At 46.8% G+C, this 27,864-nt stretch overlaps 1 long non-coding RNA gene across 1 annotated transcript; it reads right to left on the bottom strand.

The window, feature by feature from the left end:
- Positions 1–1,098: 1,098 nt before the first annotated feature.
- LOC129388331 (uncharacterized) lies at positions 1,099–22,307 on the bottom strand. Its single transcript, XR_011890402.1, has 3 exons — positions 22,228–22,307; positions 14,997–15,197; positions 1,099–1,340 (listed from the first exon to the last, which is right to left on the bottom strand). It is a non-coding gene; the product is annotated as an uncharacterized lncRNA (long non-coding RNA).
- Between the last annotated feature and the right edge of the window lie 5,557 nt (positions 22,308–27,864).

Below are 27,864 nucleotides of genomic sequence, written 5' to 3'. Positions count from 1 at the left end.
AAGCCTCGCAGTTGCAAGTCGCGTTATGGGCAACGGAGGTTGATGTGACCCGCTTCTACGCACTGGTAGCAGAGTGGGCGGTGGTCCGGAGCCTGCAATACATCTCTATTTCCTGGGTAGCTTTGCTGGGCGACGCGAGGGTGAGCTGACAACTGCAGCGACAAACGAAGGAACTGCAGCGCTACCGGGCCCTGGTGCGATCGCGGAGGGGGAGCGTAACGGTGTGAGACGGCGGGATACGGGGGCGTAGGTCATGCATTCCAGCTGAGGCTGCTGCTAATCGGCAACTCCGAGTGAATGTTGAGTTTCTTCGCGAACGATCCCAGCGACGGAAGCTGCTTGATGATTCGTCGAGAAGAATAACAAGGCAAAAGTCCGCGGGTCCTTGGAGACATTGGGTTTGTCTTTAGGGTTCGGGCTTGGGTCCCTGCTTTGCCGAGGGCGTCCGGTACATGAAAGCAAAGCTCCTACGCCAGTTGTTACTTAGTAGTGACGGTAAAGAAGAGAGTAGAGAAACTAGGAATGCCGAAACTAAGTTATATTTGGCGAACCTGTGCCCTCAAAAACAGGCTACACTAAAAGCGCAACGATAGCGGCGAACAGAGTCGGCGATAGCCGAAATCTCATCAGCGGTCAAGCGCGTCGGCGTTTATAATTGAGTCCTTGAAAGCTCCAGGGTAATCGCTGGTACCCGGCTGTCTTCTTGAAAGTACTACACGATTCTCGTCGTCCATACATTCAATCAGATTACACAAGATGCGGTGACAACAGAGATTGGATACAACCATCGTTAACACTTGTGAAACTTCCGATTCATGTCAGTGCGTCCTGCTCTGAGTGATAATATTTGTCAGATGGCGAAACGCGGTCACCCAGTAAAGATAAACATGTAGGTGTGTCGATATTATCCATAAAACAAATGATCATCATAACAGCGTTTATTCCATGTCGCGTAAATAAAGATAAAATCTGGTCACGTTTGTGTATCGCGAGCACACCGTGCCTCCGCGAATTCGCTATAGACAAAACTGCGCACAGTGCTTAGATACAGGGCCTGTAAAAATACAAGAAGCATATCTTTTTAGAATAGTCAACATTTATTCATAGAGATGGCTGATTTGCATTTTAGAATTCTTATGACTCATATTAGAAGAACGCTGCGATGCGATGCGCTCTGTATTTTGCTTTTTTGTTTTGTTGCTGCTCTACATCAGTATCGTGTGAAAGCAATAATGAAACCGTGTTGACATCTCTTTGTCTAGTCACTGGCTTTTTTCCGTACGTTACCACAAACAGCATCAGGTGCAATCTTGAGGTTTTTCGGTGGCTTCAAATGTGCCCTGGAAAGATAAAAATCTATTAGGTAGGACAAGCCTAAGCATTTCGATAGCTCATAACATGGCTCGATGGCCTATATAAATCGCAACCTTATACAAACGCATATTGCTGGTTATAAGGCCTGCCTTTCCTTTCTTCTTCGGTCCTACCAAACAAACAAGACGCATGTGCTTTTTTTGAGGGAGGTTTTTAATAACACCGAGGTTACACTATGGAAAAGTAAGGTGTACACAGCTGAGTTGATTGATCCCGCTTATACTGATATCGAGTTCCTTAGTATTCAATGAGGCCTAGGTTATAAATTATACGAAATATGTTTTAGTTCATGTCACCAAATTTTAGTGACACTAATATATTAAAGATAGCATAACATGAAGGCACGAACGCTTTCCTTTAGCGCTTGATTAGTATGCGAGGAATTGTGACTTCTTCTCAGCTTAGTCCGTCTTTAATTAGACTAAGTTTGTGTGCGTTACGAGACTCTCGAGATGGTGGTGGTGGGGGTGTGCAGCAGGCGGGATCAGCCTGCTGCTGTGTGCGTACTTGTTTGTCTTTATCGGGCGACACGTTTTACCGCCTAACAAATGTTATCGCACAGCGCAGGACGCGCCTGCATGTATTGGAAGTTTCTGGAATGTTATCGATGCTTCTCTCCGCTGTCTCTGACCGAACGTTGTGTAATCTGATCGCATGTGTGCGCAACGCGAATAATGTAGAACTTTGTGGAAGGCACGCGGGTCCCAGCGATTACTCTGGAACATTCGACGACTGATGTATAAAAGCCGACGCGCTTGACCCGCTGGTCAGATTTTCGACAATCGCTGACCGTGTTCGCCGCTATCGTTGTGCTATAAGTGTAGCCTGTTTTTGTGGGGACAGGTTCGCCCAATAAAAGTTAATTTTGTCTTTCACAGTATTGCTACTGTGTTGTTCAAGGTCAGCACCACGTGACAATATTAAAACAAAGCGGCAGAAACAATCTCACGATGAGTGTCGATGGTAATTCGTTAGCATTGAATCAACATACCCGCACAACGTATTGCCAGCGCCGAAAGGAGTTATGTATGAGGCGTGTACTGCTTGGGACCCTTTTTTCGCGCTTCGCCAAGAACACTCGGAGCCACCTTGCGGCGCCGCCGTGAAATCTGGAATGCCACCAAAAATGCATGGCGCGCAAGTGCTGCGTACACTGAGAATTATTCACTCGCTTTTGCATACTCAATGCAGGTACTCATTGAGTCTAGTAGGGGAGACGTTCGGTGAAGTCGCAGTGAATTCATGGCGTAGCTCGTTAAAGCCTAGGTGCGAAGCGCGTTCGTTGAAAGGTGGTACCTACCCAGTGGACTTGTGGCACAGTCTGGTAATGCGTCGGGTTGCTTACTAGCGGAACATTTTTGACGTTGCTTCGATTTCACTCATCCGCGGAGAAATTTAACGGATCTTTTTCGTCATTGTAGACCGACACATTTCCAGTTGCGCGCAACTAGTCACCCATGTACAGTCGTTTTTTTTCGCTTCAAGCTTAAGCCAGGGTCGGTTGACGCTTTGCGCTGGAGCTAGGTGGCTATCGATGGGTTGGAGTCGCGAACAACATCCTATGCCAAACGACCTGGTTAAAATACCTAAGGGTTCCTTACAGAAAATTAAAAAAATATATATATGTATCAGGTTATGCCTACAGATTGCAATGGATGCTTGCCAGGGTGCTTGCTTCCATAGAGGGAAGTGCATATACCTGCTCAACAACTCGACGAGCTTGAAGTAAACCACGAGCTAGCACATCACAGCATGGAAGAGGTCAAAGAGCACAGCAAACGCTACTAAAAATCCATACTAAAGTGTGTCTGTCCTCGAGACAACAGTGTCACCTCTTTACTCAGTTACGGAGGTGAACAGGCGCTTGGTTCACCGGAGAGGAGCCCTTCTTTAAGGTACTAAGACAGAAAAGAAAGACGTGCAGGTAGAATCGGAACAAAAATAAGGTTTGCTACCCGACACTTGGGCTCTGGAGAGGCAGATACAAGCAATAACTGAAGAGACACGGAGGTAGAGAGAGAGAGTACAGACACGCTACCACAGCACATGATCACGTGCCACAGAATAATTTCGCCGACGATTACGACGCTCCCTTATGGGAAAATTGAGCGCCGCTGGTTAGGTGATTTCAATTCGCCTGCGGCATCGCCGCCGCCAGAGAATGCGCTTCTCGCCAGCCACGCTTTCCCGTGTTCACGCTTTCTTTGTGAACAATCAGTGACGCAACCGGTGGAAGTGCTTTGTTTGTCGCTGCGGCTGAACGAGCGGCCCGAGCAGAGGCTTAGCACCGCCGCCAATAATACCCGGTCGTTTAGAACGAAATTATTTGCCGGAATCAGCACAGAGCAACGGCACCTTCCCAAGGGCACGGCTGTGGGTTATCTTGACGGCGTTGCGGATCTTCGCGTCTGCCGTTCACTACTCGAAGAAGCGCCGACGCAAGACCCAGCTCCTGTACTTGACGTTAGCACTGTTTCTCGCAGCACAAACGAGAGCGGCTTCTTACGCGATTGGCCAAGTTCAACGACTGCTTTGCGTCGACGTCCAGCGTCGGTCGGACGCCCCTAACAAAGCACCGAATAATTACCGAGGATCTGGCAAGACCAATTCACCAAAATCCATATCGTGTGACTCCTAGAGAACCTGAAGCCATACAACAACAAGTGACAAAAATGCTTGAAGATGACGTGATCCAACCATCAACGAATTCCTGGGCATCTCCTGTGGTCCTGGTCAAGAAAAAGGACGGCAGCTTGCGTTTCTGTGTGGACTACCGAAAGTTAAATAAGATGACAAAGAAAGACGCATACGCGCTTCTGTGCATAGATGATTCACTCGACAGGCTTCCACAGGCACGTCACTTCTCTTCAATGGACTTAAAAAGTGAATATTGGCAAATTCAAGTAGACCCGGGAGACCGTGAAAAACTGCTTTCGCGACGGCAGATGGCCTATACGAATTTAAAGTCTTGCCTTTCCGCTTGTGTGCTGCGCGTGCAATGCTCCAACGCCTCATGGATACTGTACTTTCGGGTCTGAAGTGGAAAACCTGCTTAGTGTATCTAGACGATGTCATCGTGTTCTCCGCAATGTTTGAAGAACACCTCGAACGGCTTGAAGTGGTTCTGCAGTCCATACGGTCCGCCATCCTCACCCTGAAACCGCAGAAATGCCACTTTGGCTTCGCGGAACTGCAGTTTCTGGGTCATGTCGTCAGCCACGCAGGTGTCCGGCCGGAGCCTGAAAAAATTGCACCCGTCGCACAGTTTCCCGTACCATCCGATAAAAAGGCTGTCAGGCGCTTCATCGGCCTCTGCGCCTATTACCGGCCATTTATTGCAGACTTTGCGTGCATTGCGCCGCCGTTAACTCCCCGGACGAGAGACGTCGTTGCTTTTGTATAGGGCGACAAAGAGCAAGGTGCATTCAACGACTTGCGGCAACGTCTCCAGACACCTCCAGTGCTTGCTCACTTTTATGAGACCGCTCCTACATTGCTCCACACTGATGCCAGTAATGTTGGCTTGAGAGCTGTTCTTGAGCAGCGGCAAGAGGACACAGAAAAGGTACTTGCCTGTGCGAGTAGAGCACTCACACGCACTGAGGCTAATTACTCCACAACTGAGAAAGAATGCCTCGCCGTGGTATTGGCGGTTATGAAATTTAGCCCATATTTGTATGGCCGCCACTTCACAGTTATCAGCGACCACCATTCACTATGTTGGTTGATAAACCTTAAAGATCCTTCTGCGCGACTGGCGCGTTGGAGCCTAAGGCTGCAAGAGTTTGACATGACTGTCACGTACAAGTCAAGGAAGCGACATACGGATGCTGACTGCTTGTCTCGATCGCCGATATAGTCACCTGCTCTTCCCTAAGAAGAAGACCCAGCATTTCTTTGTGTTATGGACACATTCGCCAACGCGCAACAACGAGACGACCCTCAGTTGCTTGAACTAATCAATTACTTGGAGGGAAGATCCGCGAAACCACCTAGAGTTTTTGCAAGAGGACTGTTGTCATTTTGTTTACGGGCCAAGGTCCTTTACAAAAAAAACTTTTCTTCGACCGGGTCCCCCTACCTGCTAGTTATTCCTGCAGCTCTTCGTACGGAAGTACTTCAAGGTTTCCACAACGAGGTGACTTCTGGTCACTTAGGCTACACGCGAATATTAGCCAGAATGCAGCAAAGGTACTACTGGCCGAGACTTACCACAGCCGTGAAACATCACGTTCGCACTTGTCTCGACTGCCAGAGGTGCAAGTCACCTCCGACGAAACCAGCCGGCCCCCTGCAACCCGTCCATGTCCCGCGAAGACCATTTGATCAAATCGGAATGGTTTTTTTCGGCCCACTTCCTACTTCTACTGCAGGGAATCGCTTTGTTATCGTCGCAACCGACTATCCCACACGTTACGCTGAAACAAATGCAATCCAGAGCAGCACAGCAACCGATGTGGCGCGCTTTTTCACTGAGCATGTGGTGTTGCGACACGGCGCGCCAGCCATCGTAATAACAGACCGAGGAACCGCATTTACGGCTGCGCCTTGCTGCGCCTAGATAACGTCTTGCTACTAAGTGGAACGGCCCATAGAAAGTCAACCGCTTACCATCCACAAACCAATCGGTTAACAGAACGCCTAAACAAAACCATCGAAGACATGCTATCCATGTACGGGGATGTCGAACATAAAAATTGGGACGACATCCTACGGTATATCACCTTTGCATATAGCACGGCGAAACAAGCGACGACGCGCGTGACTCCGTTCACCCTTGTTCACGGACGGGATGTACGAACGATGCTGGATGCGATGCTTCCACACGACTTTGACGACGCTGATACGGACGCCGATGTGTTTACGCAACGCGCAGAACAAGCTCGGCAGCTCGCGCGCTTGCGGATCTGCTAGCAGCAAGACTACGACGCAGGCCCCTACGATCTTTACCGTAGAGTAGTTACCTATGAAGTCGGCGACAGAGTGTGGGTTTGGACACCCATACGGAAACGAGGCCTCTCCGAGAAAATGTTAAGGCGATACTTCGGACCATATTGGTTATTTCGGCGATTCAGTGACGTCACCTACGAGGTCGATCCCGATAATCCCAACTGCACGTGGCGCCACACACACCGTCCTGAACTTATGCACGTTGTCCGCATGAAGCCGTATGTGAGCGAATAAATATGCTAGCGGCCTTTACTTCCGCAAGTGACATTTGTTGTCTAGCATCGGGACGATGCTCTCGTAGCGAGGGACAAATGACGCGTGTATTCTATGCAGACGGCGACGACGATGGGAGCACTAACGGACTCCGCCTAGTGGGTCAGAGCCAGATTGGATGATGACAAATAAGGCGTGTCTCTGCTCTGTTTGTTTTTGAACAGAATGTCCTGTTGTTCGTGAAGAACGTCTCCCTGTGTTCTGTCCGCGTTGAACCGCGACAATGTCATGAGAGACCAACAGAGACACCAAAGAAAACATAGGGGAAATTGCTTGTACTTAATAATTGAAATAAAGATTGGTTATCCAATGGCAATGAAGAGAGAGAGACAATAAGAAAAGAAAGGCAGGTCAGCTAGTGTAAGCACCGGCTCGCTACCTAGTGCTGGGGAAACGGGTAAAGGGAACTAAAAGCAGAAAAAAGAAGAAAAAAATAGGCAAACCGGAAAATTCACTCAGTAACGCCATACTACGCGCTACAACGTTCAATGACGGTCGCAGAATTTACACGTCCCTAAAGACTTCAGCAAAGCCCTTAAGGCCTTGAGTGCCGAAGCCCGTGTGGACAAGTGTCCTAGGACTTTTTCCTCTCTGAAGGGGCGATTGTCCAGTTTTTCGAGCCACTTCAGTCCTTCTAACTCCGTGTCCATCATGCGCAGGAACGTTGGAGGCGCCGAACCTAGTCCTAATAGCATAAGTTTGAACCCATAGACCGTCTGGCATGTTTAAGGCGGTCTTTTTGCGATCTCTCTCGTCGTCTACTATTCGCCAGTAGCCAGACTTGAAATCCAGCGACTAGAAGTATTCAGAGTTGCAAAGCCTATCTAATGCGTCGTCTATCCGTGGGAGTGGGTATTCGTCCTTCTTCGTGGTCATGTTCACTCGACGATAATCGACGCAGAAACATAGGGATCCATTCTTTTTCCTCACCAAGACAAAAGCAGCTGCGTTTCGTCGACTTGTTACTTTATAGCTTGACCTTCTCGCGAGGAAACTCTGTAGGTGTTCTGCCGGAGTGGTCGAGCTCGCTCTTCTTTTATTATTACATACTTTGCAAGTGGTGTTTCTCGAATCGTCGATGACGTGGAAAAGCACTCTTTTTATCGTCGGTGAAGGCTTCTGAGCTGTTGCCGCTTACTCGTGGGGACACTTGTATTTATTTCGATGCATGGTTAGGGGAACTATGTTCCGCGGGGTAGAGGCGGCACAACTAGACAGAACTAACGCATTGCTGCTTTCGACAATTTATTCGATGTACACGATAGTTGTGCCCTTGGTGATTTGCTTGAACTCTGGCTGAAGTTTGTCAGCATCATTTTCGCTTTCCCTACTTGCAGTCGAGCAATAGCTCTTGCGACACAAATTTCACGGTAGGCCTAGATCAGTAGACATTGGTCACCCTCGATGACGCCTTTCGACGTTTGCAGGTATTTCGGTGCCGACGGAAATGACACTGCTGCTGCGGGACGGGATGCTGACTTGATTTTCCAGCGCACTCAAGGCGTGGTGATTACAAGAGCGCTCTGGTGGTTTCGGTTGATCTTCGACTAGCGCTATTAACTTTGATTTCAGGTCGATGACTGCGCCGTGTTGGTTCACGAAGTCCGTGACGGGAATTACGTCTCGTGAACTCTGTTAGAAGATAACCAAGGTGGCAGGGTAGGTGCGGTCGTTATCTGTAATTGTGGTCATGCAGATTGCAGTCGCATTATGCGGTGTCTTCCAGCTATCCAAATTTGAGGGGCGCCGCATGCAGTCTTGACTTTCTTTAACTTGGCGGCGAATAATTCAATGATGACAGTGTAGTCCATTCCAGTATCTGCAAACGCGGCGACTTCGTGGAAATCTAGAAGCACATGGAGGTCGGTTTTTCTTTGTCTTCGGTTGCAGTTTGGTCTTAGCGTCGGATCATGGCTGCGTCAGGTTGATTTGTGGCTGGTACGTGGCGTCGTCCGGTCGTTTTGCGTTGGTGGATTTTGGCTTCGAGGCTTTGTCTGGATTGTAGCGTGTCGTTACTGCGTCCTCGCAATAGACCTTGAAGCATCATCGTCGGCGATTGACGATCTTCATCTTTTCGGTGTGCAGCAACCGCACATCTATGGGCTGCTGCTTTTAGTTTTCCGGAGAAGGGCTTACGGATAGCCCCGGGCGGGGCCAGTGTATGGTTGGCGCTGCGGCGACAGGTAGCGTCCTGGCGACGGTGAACGCTAAGGTAATCGGGGCCTCCACTGTGTTGAGGCGATATAGTCGGCGATGTGACGTGGCTGCTCATTAGGTTGTGGACGCGGCGGGTAGACGGCGAAGCCTCACATTCTCAAGTCGCGGTATGAGCACCGGCAGTAGACGTACCCCACTTCTACACAGTGGTAGCAGATCGGGCGGTGGTCCGGAGCTTTGCCATAAATCTGTCTTGCCTGTGTAGCTGCGTTGGGCGACGTGAGGGAGAGCTGACCACTGTAGCGGCGAACAACTGCACTGCGGTGCTACCGGGCCCAGGCACGGTCTCGGAGGGGGAGCGTGACGTCGGGAGATGGCGGGCTACGGTGGCGTAGGTCGTGGCTTCCAGCCATGGAAGCTGCGGTTCAGGGACTCCAAGTGACTGCTGAATTTATTTGCGGATGATCTCACCGATGGAATCTGATTGAGGCGGCGTCGAGGGGAAGAACTTCCGAATCTGTTCCCGTACGACCGCTCTGATAGTCTCGCGCAGATCATCCGTGCCCACTGATTGAACTCCGGCGTAGTTTCTTATGTTCGGGCGGCGGTTGAATTGTTCGTTCCACATTTCCAGCATTTTCTCGATGTCGGCGGCCTCGCGAAGAAACTCTTTGACTGTCTTCGGTGGGCTTCGTCTGATTATGGCGATAAGTTCTTGCTTCATACCACGCATGAGTAGGCGGACATTCTACTCCTCGGATATTTTCGCGTCAGCGTGGCGTAATAGAGGGCTCATCTCTTCCGTAAAGATCGCAACGTTATGGTTAGGTAGCTGCACTTGGTGCATCCAATATATATTTGGCCCTTTCATTACATACGGAGCTCGTTAAGGGGTTGAGAATGTTACCGCGGAGTAGGCCCGACGTCGTAAAGGTGGACTCCCGGATATTGAAGCATGGCCCAGTGCCATCTTCCAAGGAGTAGTACACGTTGCATAGCTTATCCTCAGACGTCCAGTTGTGGAAGGCTCAAATTCTTCCTAAAGTCTCAAGCCAGGTTTCGGAATCGTCTGACGAAGCTCTACGGAAGGTAGGTGGCTGCCTTGGTTGATGAAGCACGATGGGGAAAACTGTAGCTCCCATTGTTCTTGACCTGGCTACCTTCTTCCTAATGGTCTTAGGCAAAAGTCGTTGACACGGGGGCAGTCCTTGAAGCCAGCGGTTTCCTCGCTGGTCGCTGGGGATGTTGGGGTTTTTGTCCGGGTTCGGGCTTGGATCCCGGCTTTGCGAGGGTGTCTGGTAGATGAACGCAAGCACCTGCACCAGATGTTACTTAGTAGTTACGGTAAAGAATGTGGTAGCAAGACTGTGAATGACGAAACTACGTTATGTTGGGTGAACGTTTGCCCCCAAGAACAGGCTGCACTCAAAGCACAATTATAGTGGCGATCGGAGTCGGCGATAGTCAGACTCTGATCAGCGGGTCAAGCGCGTCGGCTTTCGTACACGAGTCCTTGATGGTTGCAGGTTAATCGCTGGTACCGGGGGGGGGGGGGGGGGGGGGGAGGGGGGGGGGTGTCTTCCAGAAAGTACTACACAATTCGCGTCGCGCACACATGCACTCAGATTACACAAGATTCGGTGACAACAGAGAGTGCATATCACCATCCATAACATTCGAGAAACATGCGATACATGCAGGCACATCCTGCGTTGAGTGGCACCATTTGTCAGACGGTTAAACCTGGTCACGAAATAAAGATAAACAAGTAGGTGTGTCAATACTATCGAAACATTTAGACACAAAACAAATTATCATCGTAACAGCGTTTATTACATGGCCCGTAAGTCTTGAGAAGACCTGGCGACGTTTGCGTATCGCGACTATATCGTGCCTCTGCAATGCGCTATTGACAAAACTGCTCGCGCAGGGCTGATATATAGGAGCTATAAAAAGACAAAAAGCATAATTTTTAGACTAACTAATATTTATTCATAGACATGACTGATTTGCATTTTTTCAATTTTCATAACTCATATCATAAAACGTTGTGATACGATTCGATCTGTATTTTGCTTTCCCTTTGTTTTTTTTTGTGCTTCACTTTATTATCATGTGCAAGCAATAATGACACCATATTGAGATGTCTTTTTCCAGTGACTGGTTTTTGTCTTTACGTTGGCACAAACACCATCAGTTGCGATCTTGATGCATTTCGGTTGCTTCAAATGGGCAATGGGAAGATAAAATCAGTTAGCTTGGACAAGCCCATGAAGTTTCGATGACTCATAACATGGTTCGATGGTTTATATAAATCGCAAAGTTAAACAAATATTTTTGCTGGTTAAAAGGCCTGGCTTTCCTAAAAGCCGAAGTGATCATTGATACAAAATATGTTTTAGTTTATGTCACAAAGTTTTAGTGGCACTATTATATAAGATAACATAACCAGAAGGGACGAACAGTTTCGCTTAACGCTTCATATCTTATGCAAGTAATTGTGACTTCTCAGTTTAGTGCGTCTGTTAATTGGACTAAGCTTGTCTGCCTATAAGACTCTCACGAAGAGGCAGAGTTTATGTATGTTATCAATGAGCAGTCAAACTAGCTTATTGTAGGTGCCGGAAAAGTAGATATGTTGGTCATGCAACCTGCGTGTTTATTGTACGTCAGAACCAAGAAGTACAAGAACAAACAGTGAGAAAGCACGGCCGATGTTTAGAGAAATAGAGCGCTAAAGGTGTGCAGCATCACGGGGCAGTGACCCATGATTGGCTTCGGTTATTTCGCAACGACGGCCTATTCGCATAGCAGCGCTCATATTTTTCACACATTCAACCACGACAGTGAAAAATATTTATTCTTCTGTCGTCGATGTGATATGTAAAGCAGGCGGAGGTGAAAAGCTACATCGCGCATGATGGTTCAGTTGCGCCGAAGCGGGAGTGTAGAATGCATACACATGGCTGAGAACACGATAAGTTTTTCAGTTTTCATCGCCTTTCCTTCTTTCACCGCATCTGTACTCGTAAAGGCTTCTTCTGTAACGGTGTGAACTGGTATTTCCTAACACCGACAGCCTTCCTGCGTACCCTTATTTATATGAACTCTGTTGCAATGTTAAATAATCTGAAAATTCTAAAAAAAATTACGGAGGAGAGCGATAGCTAATGAGAAAACATGGGAATCCCTCTGCGAAATATGAATATAACAAGGTAAACGCTCTTGGTCAGTTGTCACACAAAAAGGTTAAGACGAGTTTAATGGGTTGCTTTCTGTGAGAGCTTATCGGTATTTACTCTCATGACAAGGATATGGGGAGTAATCAGTTGCCTATGTGGAAAGATTCGCCCACACAATTTATTCGGAGCACTCGTTTTAAATAAAAGAAAAGATTTATCAATCATTGCAGAAGATATTGCCGGCATATAGACATCTGGCAGATCAGAGGGAATGTACTTTAGTAGGACGTTTTTCAGGTGTAGTTGGTTCCTATTCGAAGAAAATTAAGACTGCGCGAAAAAACGAGGACAAGAAAACGAAACACACACAACACACCACGGTGATGGCTACGCCATTCACTTTTCGCCAGTTGGATTTGGTGCTTAGCGGATTAAAAAGACGTGCGCTGTGGGTTCCGATTTGTTCAGCAATCAAGCGCTGACAAGTCTGCCATACGAGTGAAGGTGAGCCCTTCTGGACATACTTAATCGATTCTGGAGCACGGGAGAGATCCCCGAAGCGTGAAAGACAGCATGGGCGATGGCAGTGCTCAAGTCTGGTAATGTTCCTGTGAACCTTACCTCATATCGGCCAATATCGCTAAGATCATAAGTATCAAAGTTGATGGAAAGACTAATACTTGCGGGGTTAACTTTGTTTCAAGAGCGAGGAAGTAGAATGGCATCGTATGACCAAATTTCGCCCACAAATGAGTGTCCAGGAACGTGTCTTGGACTTACTGAGCCACATCGAGCCCCTTCGCGTCCACGCCCTTTCGACATTCGCCATCTTTACGGACGTTGCCAAAGCATATGACCGTGTGCCTCATACTGGGATCATTAACGGACTCCAAGCCCTGAGTGTCTATGGAAACGGTCTTCGATTCATCCATTAATTTCTCAGAGAGCGACATGTTCAGATTTAGCTCGGAAACATAATGAGCTAAAAGCGACGCATTTTCCTCAGCGTCCCACAACAAAGTGCGCAAGCTCCCCTTTTTTAACGTTGCCATACGCACCCTTCCAGACACACTGAAATTAGGTTTGACGGACAGTTAAAATGTCCATGTACGCATATGACAGCTGCATTTAGATATCGGGGTACTAACACAAAGGTGTGGTAGGGATAGCCCAGAGTGCAATCTCTGTCATCGATAGTCACTTATGGATGCTTGGCCTTAACTTTCTTAGCAGAAAAAAAAACTTCCTTCATGCTTTCCCCGTTAGTGACGGGAAAGTCATGTCGCGTGTCACTGAATATTAGAGGTTGTCCAATTCGACGCGCAACTAGTGTTCGATTCCCGGGCATCACCAACAACAGCAAGCTACTATTGCAACGCGCAGTTGGAAGCGTTGTGGCTTCATCAGCACAAAGAGTCAACGCACTACCTCACACCCTAGCTACATGTGCGGGAAACAATCCCATGTCTATGCTTAAAATGGACGCCGCACTGATAACAACGCGCATTCTCTTTCAGCTGCCGCTGATATCACCATCGGCGAGGAAATTCGAATGCTTCGAGGCAGTGCACAAAAAGTGACTTCGGTTAGCGATGGGGGTTACTAGGCGGCTTCAAACTTGAAGGTTAGTAATAAATCGGAGTGTATTCCACTCCGGCTTTTGACATATCAGGCCTCGCTGACGCAGCTTTTAAGGCTGGACGGGTCCCCCCAGGCGCGGTGCTTCTCCGGCGGCTAAACGCAAGAACACGCTCCCATATCAATGCGGCACTGAACACCTTTCCATTTTTAGATGTGAGTGGCCTAAACTGAGTCGCCTCGGCCTACCATGGTCTTTTTCGGACATTACCTGCAGCCTCAGTGTACTCCACCTATCGGCAAAACGTACCATTTCAAGTGCCCAAGCAGTTCCATGTGCTATACCAATTGAGCACAGCGTTTCCAAGCCACCTATAAGTGTACACAGACGGGTAGGTGTGTGCACAAGCCGATAGTGACACAGCTGCATTCTGCATACCCTCCCTTGATGTGTCATGGTCTGGCTGCCTGGATCGCGTTGTTTTGTCTACAACAATCGAACGCGCCGCAATTACCGCGGCCTTGCAAAATTTACGCGCTTATTCCGCACGTGACGTGCTAGTGCTGACGCACTCATAGTCATTGTCACAATGATTACGCCTAGAGCCAATCTCGCGACAAGCTTACACGGCAATCTCTGCACTGGTCAAAGTTCTAATGAGCCGGGGATTTCACGTAAACTTTCCAGCGATCTCAGCCGGCATAGGAATGGAAGGAAATGAACAACTGACGCTCTTGCACACTTGGCACTGACATGTATCCCAAAAGCAAGAGCGCCCAAGATGTTGCAGAACCCTTTGGAGGCAACGCGCATTCACTTTAGGGGTATCCACCATACCCAACTTAAATCCTGGGTTGAGAAAATCGGAAAGAAGCAACACTATTTTACCGCATCCTAACCCATTCCGCGTACATCGCGGTTTGGTTATTCATGACTGGACCATGCGCTTCCCGGCTCTGTATCTTCTGTTCTGATATTGGCGACATCAAACATTTCATTTGGCTATGTTTACCGTTCGACAGCGAAAGAAAAGCGATAGTCAACAGCCTGCAAAAGAATGGTCTTTTGCAGAGGACGTTTGTTGACACCACTTTACTCGGAGTGTCCGCGGCTTTACAGAATAGAATGCAATGACTTATAATTTTCTTCAAGACACGGGGTTCTTCAACACCTGGTGACCCACATAGTGGCATTCATAGAAGGCTCAGGCGGATCAATTGCGGCTATGTATGCCAAGCTAACCGCACCTGCTGCAATATCAGCACCACCACCACCTCCATCATCTACGAAGGGAAGTTCATCAATACGCCACATACATAAAATATTTTAAGCTTAGATGCAATATTTCCTATACGAACCCAGTAAGTTATGTATGTTGTGCGTAACAAAAATAAATGTAGCTCGGCTGTAATGGCCTATTTAGATGAACAAACAGAAATCATCGCAAAAAATATAATGAAACCAATAATAACATGTCTTACCGTAAACAGACTGCACCTTTGGGTTTCCATTATGAATAGGATGCAGAAACGAGTGACTCAGGTTTACGGCCACTACCAGCAGCGGCAGCGCCGGCAGCTGGAGCAGCGCCACCGCCGCAGGAACCAGTACCCCCAGCTTTCTCGGTGGCACCACCGGCTCCTGCAGCAGAACTTGATGTTGCTGCTGCCATGCATTGGGTTCTGCGAGCACAAACAGATTTTTGAACTAAAAAGCAATTAGGCACGTAGCATCATTGAAACGAAGCTGTTCTTGCTACTCGAATTACTTTTTGTCTGAGAAAAATATCACTGGCTTGGGAAACGTGCGCGACAAGTCCTCTCTGAATGCAAGAGAACTCGAATTGAAATTGAGATGACATTTTACACTAATTTATTATATATGGGCAACGTTCTAAAAAAGAATGTTTTAAATTTACTGCTCCACCGAAAGAATTAGAAAACTCGGAAAGCCCCGCTTATTGCAATAGACACCCACCTACGTGGTCGTCGTTAACAGAATAAACTAAAGCAGAAATGAATCATCGGAACAAGAACTAGGTTAACTTACAAATTATAAAAATCAGCCATACACATATATGGGGCGTGATTGCAAAATAATCATATTGCTACATTTTCGGAGAGCGCCAATCAGCTACGGCAGTGGCTCAAATTACAGCTGCTTAGAAATAAGACAGTCTCGATCGCACGCAAAGTACTAAAAACAATAGCCAGACTTTACGTTGCGCTGACGGCTTCTCAGAATTAAGTCGTGACGAGGAGTGCTACCAGCGGCATCGCAGACGTAGGGCAGCGATTGTGCATGATATGAGAGAGTAGGTGAATTGTCGGCTATTGTGAGGACCCAAATTTACGATTAGTTATTAGTAGCTTGGCGTTCAATGCGCGTTGCGCTATGACCATTGTATGCGGCACTACGTGGCTTCCATAGAGCTATTCAGCAAGAGCGTTAATGTGTGTGTGCGCAGCACTGTAGCCAGCATCAAAAGGCAGAACGCGGTCCTGACTCTGGCAGAATGAAACTAACGGGGTACGAGGGTGCGTCCATATTGCTTCGCCGCTTTTGCAGTCAAACACACTCAGCTTTTCTGAAGGCCTTCTAGTCTTGTACTCAATGGCCATGCAAGCGCATCGATGATATGACAGCGCGGCTGAAGAAGCTCCACTGTGAACGGCGACGGCGCGAATGCGTCACAAAAATCGGTGTAATTGCTGTTGTAACAATATGAAAGTCACCTTGGACTGGCAGTTTTCATGCACACTGGCCATATGAAAGACCATTGCTCGGAATATAAAAAGAGTGCACACAAGGTGTCGCCCTACAAATGAATAAAGTTCTGAGTTTCGTGGGCAACTAATTCTTCAAGGAAATTAATTTTTCGCCAATATATACACACATGACTTTCTTACGTAAACACGCTCTTGCCTTGTTACTTTTGCTGCCTCATCATGGTATAAGTGTGGTTGTCTTGGTTGTTGTAAATGACAACAGCGTTCTAGAAACTGGACGCACAACCGCGCGTATTACGGTGCAAGATAAAAAGAGCATCTTTTCTGTGATCAACATTCATAAAATCCTATCGAAAGTAATCATTGAGGCATCTGTCTCGGCATAGCAAGCAACACGGAAATAAATACTCTGATATAGGAAATTGTTAAAAAGGAATAGTAGGCTGCTCATTAGCAGCATTGCCGCCGGCATGAGCTTGCGGTTCCTGTCCTTCGTCGAACCCTTGTGACCGCTGCTGACTCGCCTGCGTCCGCTGATAACAAATCTCTTGGCAAGTGATGAATTGGCTGGACTTCGACCACCCTGGAGCTTCAGAGTCGCACTCTACCGCCCACCATGCCTGACGACGCAGCAACCTCCTTGAACTACTCTAACGGCACCACCCACACTCGTTTGTGCCGGTGCCTTGCGTCAGCGGGATCGCCCTATCTTCTCCGGCACAGATGGCAAAGACGTTTAGGAGGGGATCTCCTCTACCGAGCGAATCAGTACCCATAACCATTGGGACGATGTTAACAAGTTGAGAAATGTAGCATTCCATGTATGGGCATTGCGAAACTTTGGTTTCTAAACAACGAAGCTGACGGAACTACGTGGTTGGTCGTCAAACTTAGCTTCACCCAAGTTTTCACTCCGCGAGCAGTAAGAAAACGTCGTGCAGAACAACGTTTGCATACACATTTCCACAAATTGGAGATTATTTCACGAAATATATTGCGGACCTTCTTGACCTTTTTAAATGGGTCAAGACGTTGATATCCGAGGATAAGATCAAACATATAATGAAGGGTATTGAAAACGACGTGTTTCAAACGTTATTATCGAAAATTCCTCACACTGGTCGCAAAGTGATAAAATTGTGTCAGAGTTACGACACGTTCCGCAGGCAACAGCCTCACACCCGACGTCCCCCTATGCCCGCCGACCCTCCGTCGAGTCTTCGAGTCGGCGACAACCATTCTACAGCGTTCCTGAAGATTCAGGAGTTCGTTCGCGCAGAGGTCTTTCGCCAGCTATGTTTGATGTCTTCTGTTGCGCGCCCATCACCCGCGTTAACACCTCATATCCGCGCCTTCATCTATCAGCAAGCTTATCACGCCGTTTCTGCAGCCCATGAAGAGACGCCAGTCACTGCACCTCCGACGTACACAGAACCAATGGCCCGATCTCGTCCACGTATTCTCTCGCCCGTTTGACTGCGTCCGCTGCTAATAGATCTCTAAGCAGTGCGGACAATACACAAGGCGGTATTTATGTATGGCTTTGCATAGGTCGTTTCGTTTAACAATAGGGCTTCTCTGTGAAAACAAAAACTCCCTGAAAGCAGGAAAAAAAAAAGACAAATGCGATTTCGCCATAAGTCCATGATTTCCATGATTTAAGCCTCATTCCCCACATTGCAAAGTGTTGTTCAGGAACTCATAAGACACCCATGCTGCCTCTTCAAGGAGCGAAGTGTACTAAACGATGGCCTGTAGAAGGGAACCATCACTTGTAATATACCGGGTGATCATACTGCGGTTTTCGGAAGTTTTACAATATGGCGCGTTGGAGATAACATATTTCTAGTCCTTGAGATCCATTACGCAGACAGACCGCTATTGCTTGCACGAGAAATCCAAACACTTGCAGAACTAATTAGGTAAACTAATGAATTAACCTCCTCATTATTTACTTTATCGCAGCAATCGCAATTTACTAATTGTAGCCGCTGAGCTTACAAGGCGTATTTATTTGAAAAAGTGTTCCAGAATGGCAGTTTGGTTTAACGCGACATCAACTAGCCGTAAATTTGTAGCGTTCCACTTACTTTTTTAACAAAACACCCTTTATGCACTGAAGCGCGAAAGTAACTTCAATGCACATTTATTTCGTCCCACTTCTGGGAATATGTCGAAACTGGCATCCTGGAGATTACTTTCGACTACATATATATATTTTGGTGCAAGTTCACTGGCTATAAATCAAACTGCAACATGTGGCGTAAATTATTAGGAAGTGAATTTGTGATTTACTTATTTTCTTCGATTTCACGTGCTAAATAGATAACGAAGCCACTAAAGAATGCAACTCAATGAAAGCGCACGCATAAGGCGATTTCTTTTGTACTACCGTCCCAAACTACTTTAACCCGCAGTGTTTCTGGAAAACAATAACACCTGACCATAATAGCTCTACTTCTCTATGTATTAACTCTGCATCGTACATTTCTGATTCAGATGTTCCTGTTGCCTTGAGCATTGCATTTTATTTTATTCAATGTTTTCAAAAGAAGCTGCCAATAAAATTCCACATTTACCCTTTTAAAATTTTCTATCAATGGAATGTATTGATTCTAGGCCAGAAGGTGTCGTTAAAGTTATAGATGGCCTCAAGTGGTCTTCATCCTGTGGGATAGGCGTTATCAGTGCCAAAGTGTTAAAAATACGAAGTATGTGTGTAGTTTGATCCTCTGTATTATATTTCAATAATTACTTGTTAGAGGCACTGTTTCTAGAAAATAGAAAACAGGGAAGATCCGTCAAGTCTTCGAGGTGATCGGTCTTCCCCAGGTAACTACCGCCCCATTTCACTCACCAGCATATGTTCGAACATCATGGAACACGTCACATACTCTCATGTTGCTAACTTCCTATCTTCAGTGAAGTTCTTTTACCCTACCAACATGGCTGCCGGAAAGAAAACGCATGCGAAACGCAGTTAGCTTTATTTATTCTTCTTATTCTTTTAAGCCTTGACTGTAGCATTCCAACTAAGGCTCTGTATTTGGATTTCAAAAAGGCTTTCGATAAGTTTCCACATGCTCGTCATTTGCTAAAAATATAACGCCTAAACACCCACCCACTTGTTCTTAACTCGACCCAGTGTTTTTTCACTACCCGAAAACAGTTCGTATATGCTGACCACCTTATAGCATCTCTTCCCTACGTCATTCTGGTCTACCTCAGGGCACTGTTCTTGGGGCGCTCCAATTTTTTATCTACATTAACCCAGTACTGCCTCCACCTCTACCCAGACCCAAACCTGCCATCCACCGTAGCCTCTGCAATACGTCTTTTCGCGGGTGATTGTGTCTTTCACTGCCCTGTGAAATAAACTCACTGAGGTCTCTTCTCTTCGGGAGGATATTTCGTATTCAAGACTGGTGTTATGTGGCTCATGGCCCAGAAGATTAGTACGACTGCACACATTGCATTCCAGCATCAACATTAGTATATATATATATATATATATATATATATATATATATATATATATATATATATAACACGCATACAAATTTCGCCACTTTGACGCGTCTGAGCTCACGCCTTAAAAGCCAGCGAAGCGCAACTGCACGACCCTTACTTTTCTAGCCTGTGGGACACTGTATGCTATATCGGGCGTACTGCAACATTGCCCCACTTATCCGCGCCTTCTTATTCGTGACAGCGGTTCACCATGGCGATAACATGGTGATTTGCGCCTCTTTTTCATTCTATATATCGCAAATCAGCGCACGATCCCAGTGATACCGTTGCCTAATTTTCCGACATGGGAAATTAGTCGTGAAAGCTCGCGCCATGTACGCGGTGTCTTACGGATGACCGAAACATTCTCGCGTATCCAGCAATTACAGCGTCAGTCTTAGATGACAAACCTAGTTCGGCATTGAGTGGTTGCTTGTTTGCATAGAGCGTAAAGCTAAGGATGTCGCTGAATCCAAGTAATTTATAACATGAAGCGTTGCACTGAGTCCTGGCCACCTGGCAGACTAGTACATCGATTTAAGACGGGCTATTACTATGACACCCACCATGGGCATCGTTAAAAAACATACGAATAGAACCAGTCTACGATGATTGCCTAATACGAGAGCCCTTGATTCGCACAGCACATGTTCTTTATTCAACTTTCATTAGAGCCGACAGAGCGGAGGGTGACATAGCGGCAGTTTGTTTTCAGAGGAATCAACATTTGTACAAGTTAGTACTGGTTGAACATCTTCATGGGGCCACGCAAACGACGAAGGCACAAGGAAGCAGAAATACAGGTCACCGCTGACCCGCAATTGACCGTATTGGAAAGCGCACGCACAGCATGTCCCTGGACCTCTGGTGATCGGGCATTCTCCAGCTGCTCATGTTTGTCTGTATTGTGACAGCGTACTGGTGGCAGTTCTCTTAAGTTCTATTGTCGCACTTAGTCTGCAGCCACTTTTCAACTTTTGTCATAGCCTCAAGGATAACTGACCACATTCTTGCTGCAAGTCGGGCTCTACACATCGCAGGGGATATATTTTTGTAATTTTAGAATAATATACCTTTTTCGTTGCTCGTTGCTCGGTTTCACACATTGGCGCTGTGCGTAGCTATAAAGGTGAGTAGAGAAGGGAGATAGGGGAGAGCTAAGCCAGAAAGAGGTTCTGCTTATGGAAGCGCACGCGGAGTCGCGTGCAGTGAGAGGGCAGTGGGTCAGTGACGGGACACAAAGCTCGGGTAGCAGCAACAAGAGTAATTGTGTTGCCCTTCGGTGCCTGCATCGGGGAAGTTTTTTTGTATGACTTCGGCGCCTTGCTTTACTGTTTGCAGTTACGTCCCGTAACTAGATGTTTAACTGTTACCTTTGCGATGCGTCGCTCAGAGCACTGTGGGAGGCCGGGCTGCGCCAGTGTAGGCTTAGAAAGTCGGCGTGCATTCGGGCAATCGGAGAAGAGCAGAGCAGTTTAAACGAGGACGCTACAGAACATGCTTTATACAAACATAATGGAAGAACAAGGACCTTCTGACCCTAAGCGTTGCGGCAAGCTCCAGATGAGAAGCGAAAATGTCTAGCTGACAGCAGAGCGAACGCTAAAACAATTCGTTTTTCACACTAGTAAGCAACCTGCGATTTTTTTTACGCGGTCAGCGTATGGAGACTGCATACATAATACATAAATTGGTGGAGAAGCCAATGAAATTGTGTCCATATATTAATAAGAATCGTATGCCAATATCGGGTAACGTTCCGTTTGCACTCTTCGCAATAGCCAGTTTGAGAACATAAGGTGGCTTACCAAGACGGTGATCGCTTGAAGGCGCAACAGTATTAGCAAGTTTTTGTTGTTGCCACATAAAGATGTCTGCATGCGTTGGCATGGGTGACACAAAGTGCACATCATAGCTGTCTATGAGAACGCCTTAATATTTGTTTTGTAAAAATTTCGCATGCCTCCATCAAACGTTTATATTTAGATTGTTTACGGAAGTGCAGAAACTGCATCTACTAGTCGCGTGACAGGAGTAGTGACCTGTCAGAGCAATTCTTCTGTGCTTTTTCCGTAATTTAAAGGTACGCATCTAAAAGGAATTATACAGTTTTCTGTCCTAATTGACAGACCTACCTTTTAGAATTTTAGTTTTAAAACTTTCGTGCAACGTTAATTCTATCGCATATGAGACAATGACATTCTTACAGAGACGCAGTAAAAAAGTTGCAGCTAGTTTTGACAAGGTAATGATACTTTCACTGCTCCTTTCGTGGAAATAACCTTTAGGTACGAAGAGGAAAGCTAACATGTATTTAGAATCATTGGTGCAGTAGCAATCGAAACATTTTCTGCACACTCACAGCTACGGTTCCATGACGTTTAATGACATACGAGCACTACAACCTACACGGACAAAAAATATATCTATTCTGTAGATTACCACATTTGTCAGAGTCTCGCAGCATACTTACATAATCATAACGCTAGCAATAATGGACAGGATTACAAGAGCCTTTGAAGCAGCCATCGCGAATATTGTGCACTAGCAGCTCTCCACCATACTGTGAATAGGGTAGCTAAGCGTCACCACTTTTATACACCGACAGCCCACACCTCTCTTCTCCTTCCCCAACAATCAAAAATATGTAGCGCGAGGCACGGAGTGAGAGAAATGCAGGTTTCAAGAGCGCAAAGTGCTTTAGAGGAACAATATTGAAGGTGCGGATGATCAATAAGATGGCGTGACATTTCGCAAGCACAGTATGTGTTGGGCAGTTTTGCAAACATTCGCTCGCGTCCCTTCATAATAGAATGATTTTTCAGCGCAGGAGAGAACGTGCTCGCGGGATTCTTTTTTCTTTTCTTTTCGCTTGTAAATGATACGGTAGGAAAAACAGTCGCTGCGTGAGTGCAAGAATATTACAAATGCAATCGGCTGTAACGGTCTATGTTTTTAACGCCAGCATGCAAGAAACACTTGAGTATAGTTTAGCGAAATAAATCACTAAAAAGAATCCACAAATCTTCTTCAGTAAAGCGCTCGCTGTGTTTCCGAAATGGAACAAAATGTGTTCTTGTTTTCTGGCAAAGGGAATAACTCATAGCCTCTCCTCATTTTTTCAGTGATCTTTTTACCTCACATAACAAATGGTGCAACTAATTCTTGTCATTCCTTTCTTCTCTTCATGCCGTGAACGGCTTCATTTTTCACATCACCCGGTAAACAGCCTGAAGAAACTCATTTTACGTTTGTATCGTCGGCTCCGAATTTCTGGCCCCACTTGTGGAGTTAGTCATCTGAAGCTCCAATTCTAAACAGGAAATATATTCAGCAAGATTTGGTGCGCTGTGAGCGATCAAGTCCTCGTCGGACGTTTTGAATATTCATATTTCCCAGCACACCAAAATTGCAAAAAGAAAGAAAAATTGCACTTGGTCTCCTATTCCGCCGCACCTGCCAACGCGGGCTTGTAGCACTTGTACGTTCGCCTGATGTGCCGCTGCTGATATCTTAGGAAGCCGCTATTCTGCTGCTCTCTATAATTTGCTCATTGGGTACGGGCTGCTGAATATGTTACCACTCATGGGCACCGTTCTTACCTACAGAAAACAGTCTGTTAGAAAGAAAATGATTCGCAGAAGATATTCATTATGCAGCAGGGCTGAACTTGGCACAACTGCCCCAGAGAAAAGGTAGTTGTGATAAGTTTCCAAATTCACAGGTGTTATGTAGTTTAATATAAATCTAGCATCACCCACTAGTGAACTAAGGAGAAAGGAGAACACCATATATATGAAATTTTTCAAGTGATTGCACACAAAATACAACTCCTTTCATTGAAATGGAGAACTTTGGTAATTGGAATATGTTAGTAGCGACCACTCGCATACGCCCATGTTTGGTTTGTCCGAAATCGTACTCATGTAGTGGCTGCTCTCTACACCGTAAAAAAAATCCAAAGTAAAAGAAAGTATACAGAAATCTTTCGTACCACAAAACAAGTTTTCTTTTATTATTTTATGACAGGAACTGGCTAAAAGAAATAAATTATGTTGTGTTTCTGCTCCTCTTATAGCTTAAAATCAAGTTAGAACTAAAATATTGCCCTTTTCAAATATTGTAATTGCATAAATAATAATAAAATACAATTTTAGCGTTCTTTTCATTCATGCCGTTTCTTGTATATACCACGCACGACGCGATGTCGGGCATCAACGACTGTGTTGATGCCCCGTGCCATAATAAAGATGGCTGCTCTTGGAATCAACGCATGTCGCCAATGCTTCGTTTCTTCATTCACCAATCGGAAGACGTGGCCTAATATTCACCACATGGGTGATTAAAGGGCGCGCGCGGTTCCGCTGTGATTGCGAAACGCCGTCTGGCACAACCTCATAGTCCAGTGCGCCAATGCGTCGAATGATCTTGTAGGGTTCGAAGAGGCGGCGAAATGGTTTCTCGTGATGAGCTCATCGGGGTATAGGAGAGGAGACCCAAACATGGTCGCCGGGTTAGTACTCGACGTAGCGCTGCAGTGTTGCAGGTTCCAGTGTCGGCTGTCGGTATTCGGCTGGTTCTTGATGCGCGGGCGGGCGAGCTGTCGGGATTATTCGATGCGCTGGATATAGGCGGCGACATTGAGAGTCTCTTCGTCGGTGACGTCCGGCAGCATAGTGTCGAGAGTTGTCACCAGGCTCCTGCCGTAAAGAAGCTTTAACGGCGTGACATGCGTTATTTCTTGCACCACCGTATTGTAAGATAAGGTTACGTACGGTGTGACGGCATCCCACTTCTTGCGTTTGACGTCGACGTAATTGCAAGCATGTCGGCAAAGGTTTTATTCACCCGTCGGTAATATAATTCGTCTGTGGGTCATAGGCAGTTGTTCTCCTGTGGCTTGTCCGGTTGTGTTGCAAAAAGGTTTGGATGAGCTCTGCAGTGAATACCGTTCGTCAATTGACTTCAGTATCACCATGTAGCAGGAGGATGTTCTCGGCGAAGAATTTAGCGACTTCGGCCGCACTACTTTTAGGCAGAGCTTTCGTTTCGGCGTAGCGGGTAGGGCAATCGGTAGCCACCATGATCGACTTCTTTCCAGATGTTGACATTGGAAAGGGTGCCAATAAATCCATTATGATCTGGGAACGTATGGGAGAACCCGAGATGACCGGCTGTTTTATCATATTGCAGGGCACGCAGCACTTCTTACCGGAGTAATGCGGGCACAACGAGAAGGTAGTTCGCATGGTCTGATGAAAAGGTATTCTTCACCAGGACGTCATTTTATTATGATAAGGAAGAGAATTTGCGCATACATACCCTCGGGACAACGTTGGTCTTGCCATGCAAGTACTCAGCAAGGTCTCTGAGCTCCGGGTCCGCTTGCTACTACTCGGAAACGTCATCTGCATTGATAGTACCTGAACATGCGTCCTCGTCTTGAATGTTATGGGGCGGTGAGTCCACCGGAGTGCGAGACAGGCAGTCGATATCAGCGTGCTTTTGTCCGGTCTTGTAGATTGCAGTGATGTCATATTCGCGCAGTCAAAGACTCCACTGCGCCAGGCATCCTCATGAGATCTTTAAATTCGCTAGCCAACAAAACGCTTGATGGTCGCTGACGACTTCGAACTGCCTGCCATATAGGTAAGGGCTGAATTTTGAGCCTGCCCAAATGAGGGCGAGGCATTCCTTTTCGGTCCTAGAATAATTGCATTCCGCTTTTGGCAGCGACCGGCTGTCAAAGTAGGAAAGTAGTAGCCAGTGCCTGAGCGATCGGCGGCAGCCATCTTTTATTTCTTTCGAAACGGGGCCGCCTGCGGCTGTTCAGAAGAAAATTCAGTTTTGTTCGGCATAATAATACACGTCACTTTGACGCGGTGAGTTCTTGCGGTTTTTTGACGTCGCGTGAAAGGCAGGTGAAGTGGGTGCAGCCCGAAAATTTTTTATCAATAGCTGAGAAATAACGACAAAAAGGCGTCCAATTACATATAACAATTTGTTTTCGGTCAAATCATGCATAATTAATGTGTAGACATCATATCAGATGGGGAGCTATCGCGGTTTTCGTGACGTCGGGTGACAGACAGGTGAGGTGGGGGTGGTGCAAAAAGTTTTGGACCAATCGCGTATGGCTAATTGCAGAATTGGAATAGAAAACTTTTGGAATAGTTTTACGTTATAGCGCCCTTGTCTTCTGCATGTATGGGCGGACTCCACATTTCCTGATGACCTGGTCCACGAACAAAATGTTATTTTATCCGTAGCGGCACATTTCCGTCTCCAGAGGGAGCCCTGATGACTTCATGGCCTACGCTACTGTCGCAAGCCGCCTAAGGTGGCCGTTGAAATTTCCGGCGAAGGCGACGACGTCATGCAAGTAAATAGGTCTGTTGGTCTGCCATTTCAATCTTTCTAACACCGTGTCCTTAACGAGCTCGAACGTTGTAGGCACCGAGCACAGTCCGAACAGCCTTAACTTGAAATCATAGACCTTTTGGCGTGTTGAAGGCGGTCTCTTCGCGATCTCTCTTGTCGACTTCTATTTGCCAGAAGCCTGGCTTGAAATGCAAGGACGAGAAGTATTTAGAGTTGCAGAACCGATAAAAATCGTAATCTATCTATGGGAGGGGGTATACGTCCTTCTTCGTGGTCTTGTTCAGTCGAGTATAATCGACACAGAAACGTAGGGTTCTGTCTTTAATTCACCAAGACAACAGGACGTGACCACTGGCTTTTCTACGGCTGGATGATGTGGTGGCGCACGTTTTCGTCGACTTGTTGCCTTATAGCTTGACGTTCTCGCATCGAAACTCGGTAAGGGTTCTGGAGGAGTGGTCGAGTGCACTCTTCGGTTATGGCATGCTTTGCAAGTGGTGTCTGTGGAATCCTCGATGACATCGAAAAGCACGCTTTTAATTGTCGACGATGGCTCCTGAGCTGTTGCTGCTTATTTATGAGGATATTTTAATTTATTTCCAAGTCGGCTTAGGGAGCTATGTTCTTCCCGGTATATGCGGCACAATCCGAGAGGGCGAACGCGTTACTGGATTCCCCAATTTGCTTGAGGTAAGCGATCGTCGCGCACATCGTAGATGTACTTTAACTCCTGGCTTAAGTTTGTCAGCATAACTTTCGCTTTCCCTACGTGCAGTCGAGCAATACTTTTTGCGACGCAAATTTCGCGGTCGAGCAGTAGACGTTAGTCGCCCTCGATGACGCCTTCTACGTCTGCGGGTGTTTCGGTGCCGATGGATATGACAGTGCTGTATCGCGACCGGATGCTGACTTGATTTGCGAGCGCACTCAAGGCGTCGTGACTATAAGAGCGCTCTGGTGGTATATCTTGATCTTCGGATAGCCTTATCGACTTCGACTTCAGGTCGATGACTTCGCCACGTTGGTTCAGGAAGTCCATGGCGAGAATTACGTCTCGTGAGCTATGTTGGAGCACAAGGAAGGTGCCAGAGCAGGTGGCGTCAATAACGGTAATTCTAGCGGTGCAGTTTCCAGTCACATTATGAGGTATCTTCCAGCTGTCCAAATGTGAGGGCCGTCGCATGGAGTCTTGACTTTCTTCAACTTGGCGGCGAATAATACACTGATGATGGTGTAGTCCATTCCAGTATCTACAAATGCGGCGACTTCGTAGCCATCGAAAAACGCGTGGAGGTTGTCTTTTTGTCCTCGGTTGTAATTAGGTCTTGGCTTAGGATCACGGCTGCGTCACGTTGACTTATATATAGCTGGTACATAGCGTCATCCGGTCGTGTTGCGCCGTGGTATTTTCGGCTTCTAGGCTTCGTTTGGATGGCGGTACCTTGCCGCGTTGTCGGACTCGGTCTTGAAGCATCATCGTCGGCGGCAAAGGATTGTCTTTTCGACGTACAGCGAGCGCACCTCTATCGGCTGCTTCATTTAGTTTTCCGGAGAAGGGCTCGCGGACTGTTGCCAGGCGCTGCGGTGACATTGCCCTAACAGGTAGCGTCCTCGCGACGCTGAACTCAAAGGTAGTCGTGATCTCCACTGTGTTACGGTGATATGGTCAGCGATGTCACGTGGCCGCTCATTAAGCTGTGGATGAGGTGCGTTGACGGCGAAGCCTCGA

The sequence above is a fragment of the Dermacentor andersoni genome, chromosome 10 (genome assembly GCF_023375885.2).
Source record: "Dermacentor andersoni chromosome 10, qqDerAnde1_hic_scaffold, whole genome shotgun sequence".
Lineage (NCBI taxonomy): Eukaryota > Metazoa > Arthropoda > Arachnida > Ixodida > Ixodidae > Dermacentor > Dermacentor andersoni.
The sequence above is the reverse complement of the archived record's forward strand: the minus strand, read 5'-3'. Positions and strand labels throughout refer to the sequence as shown.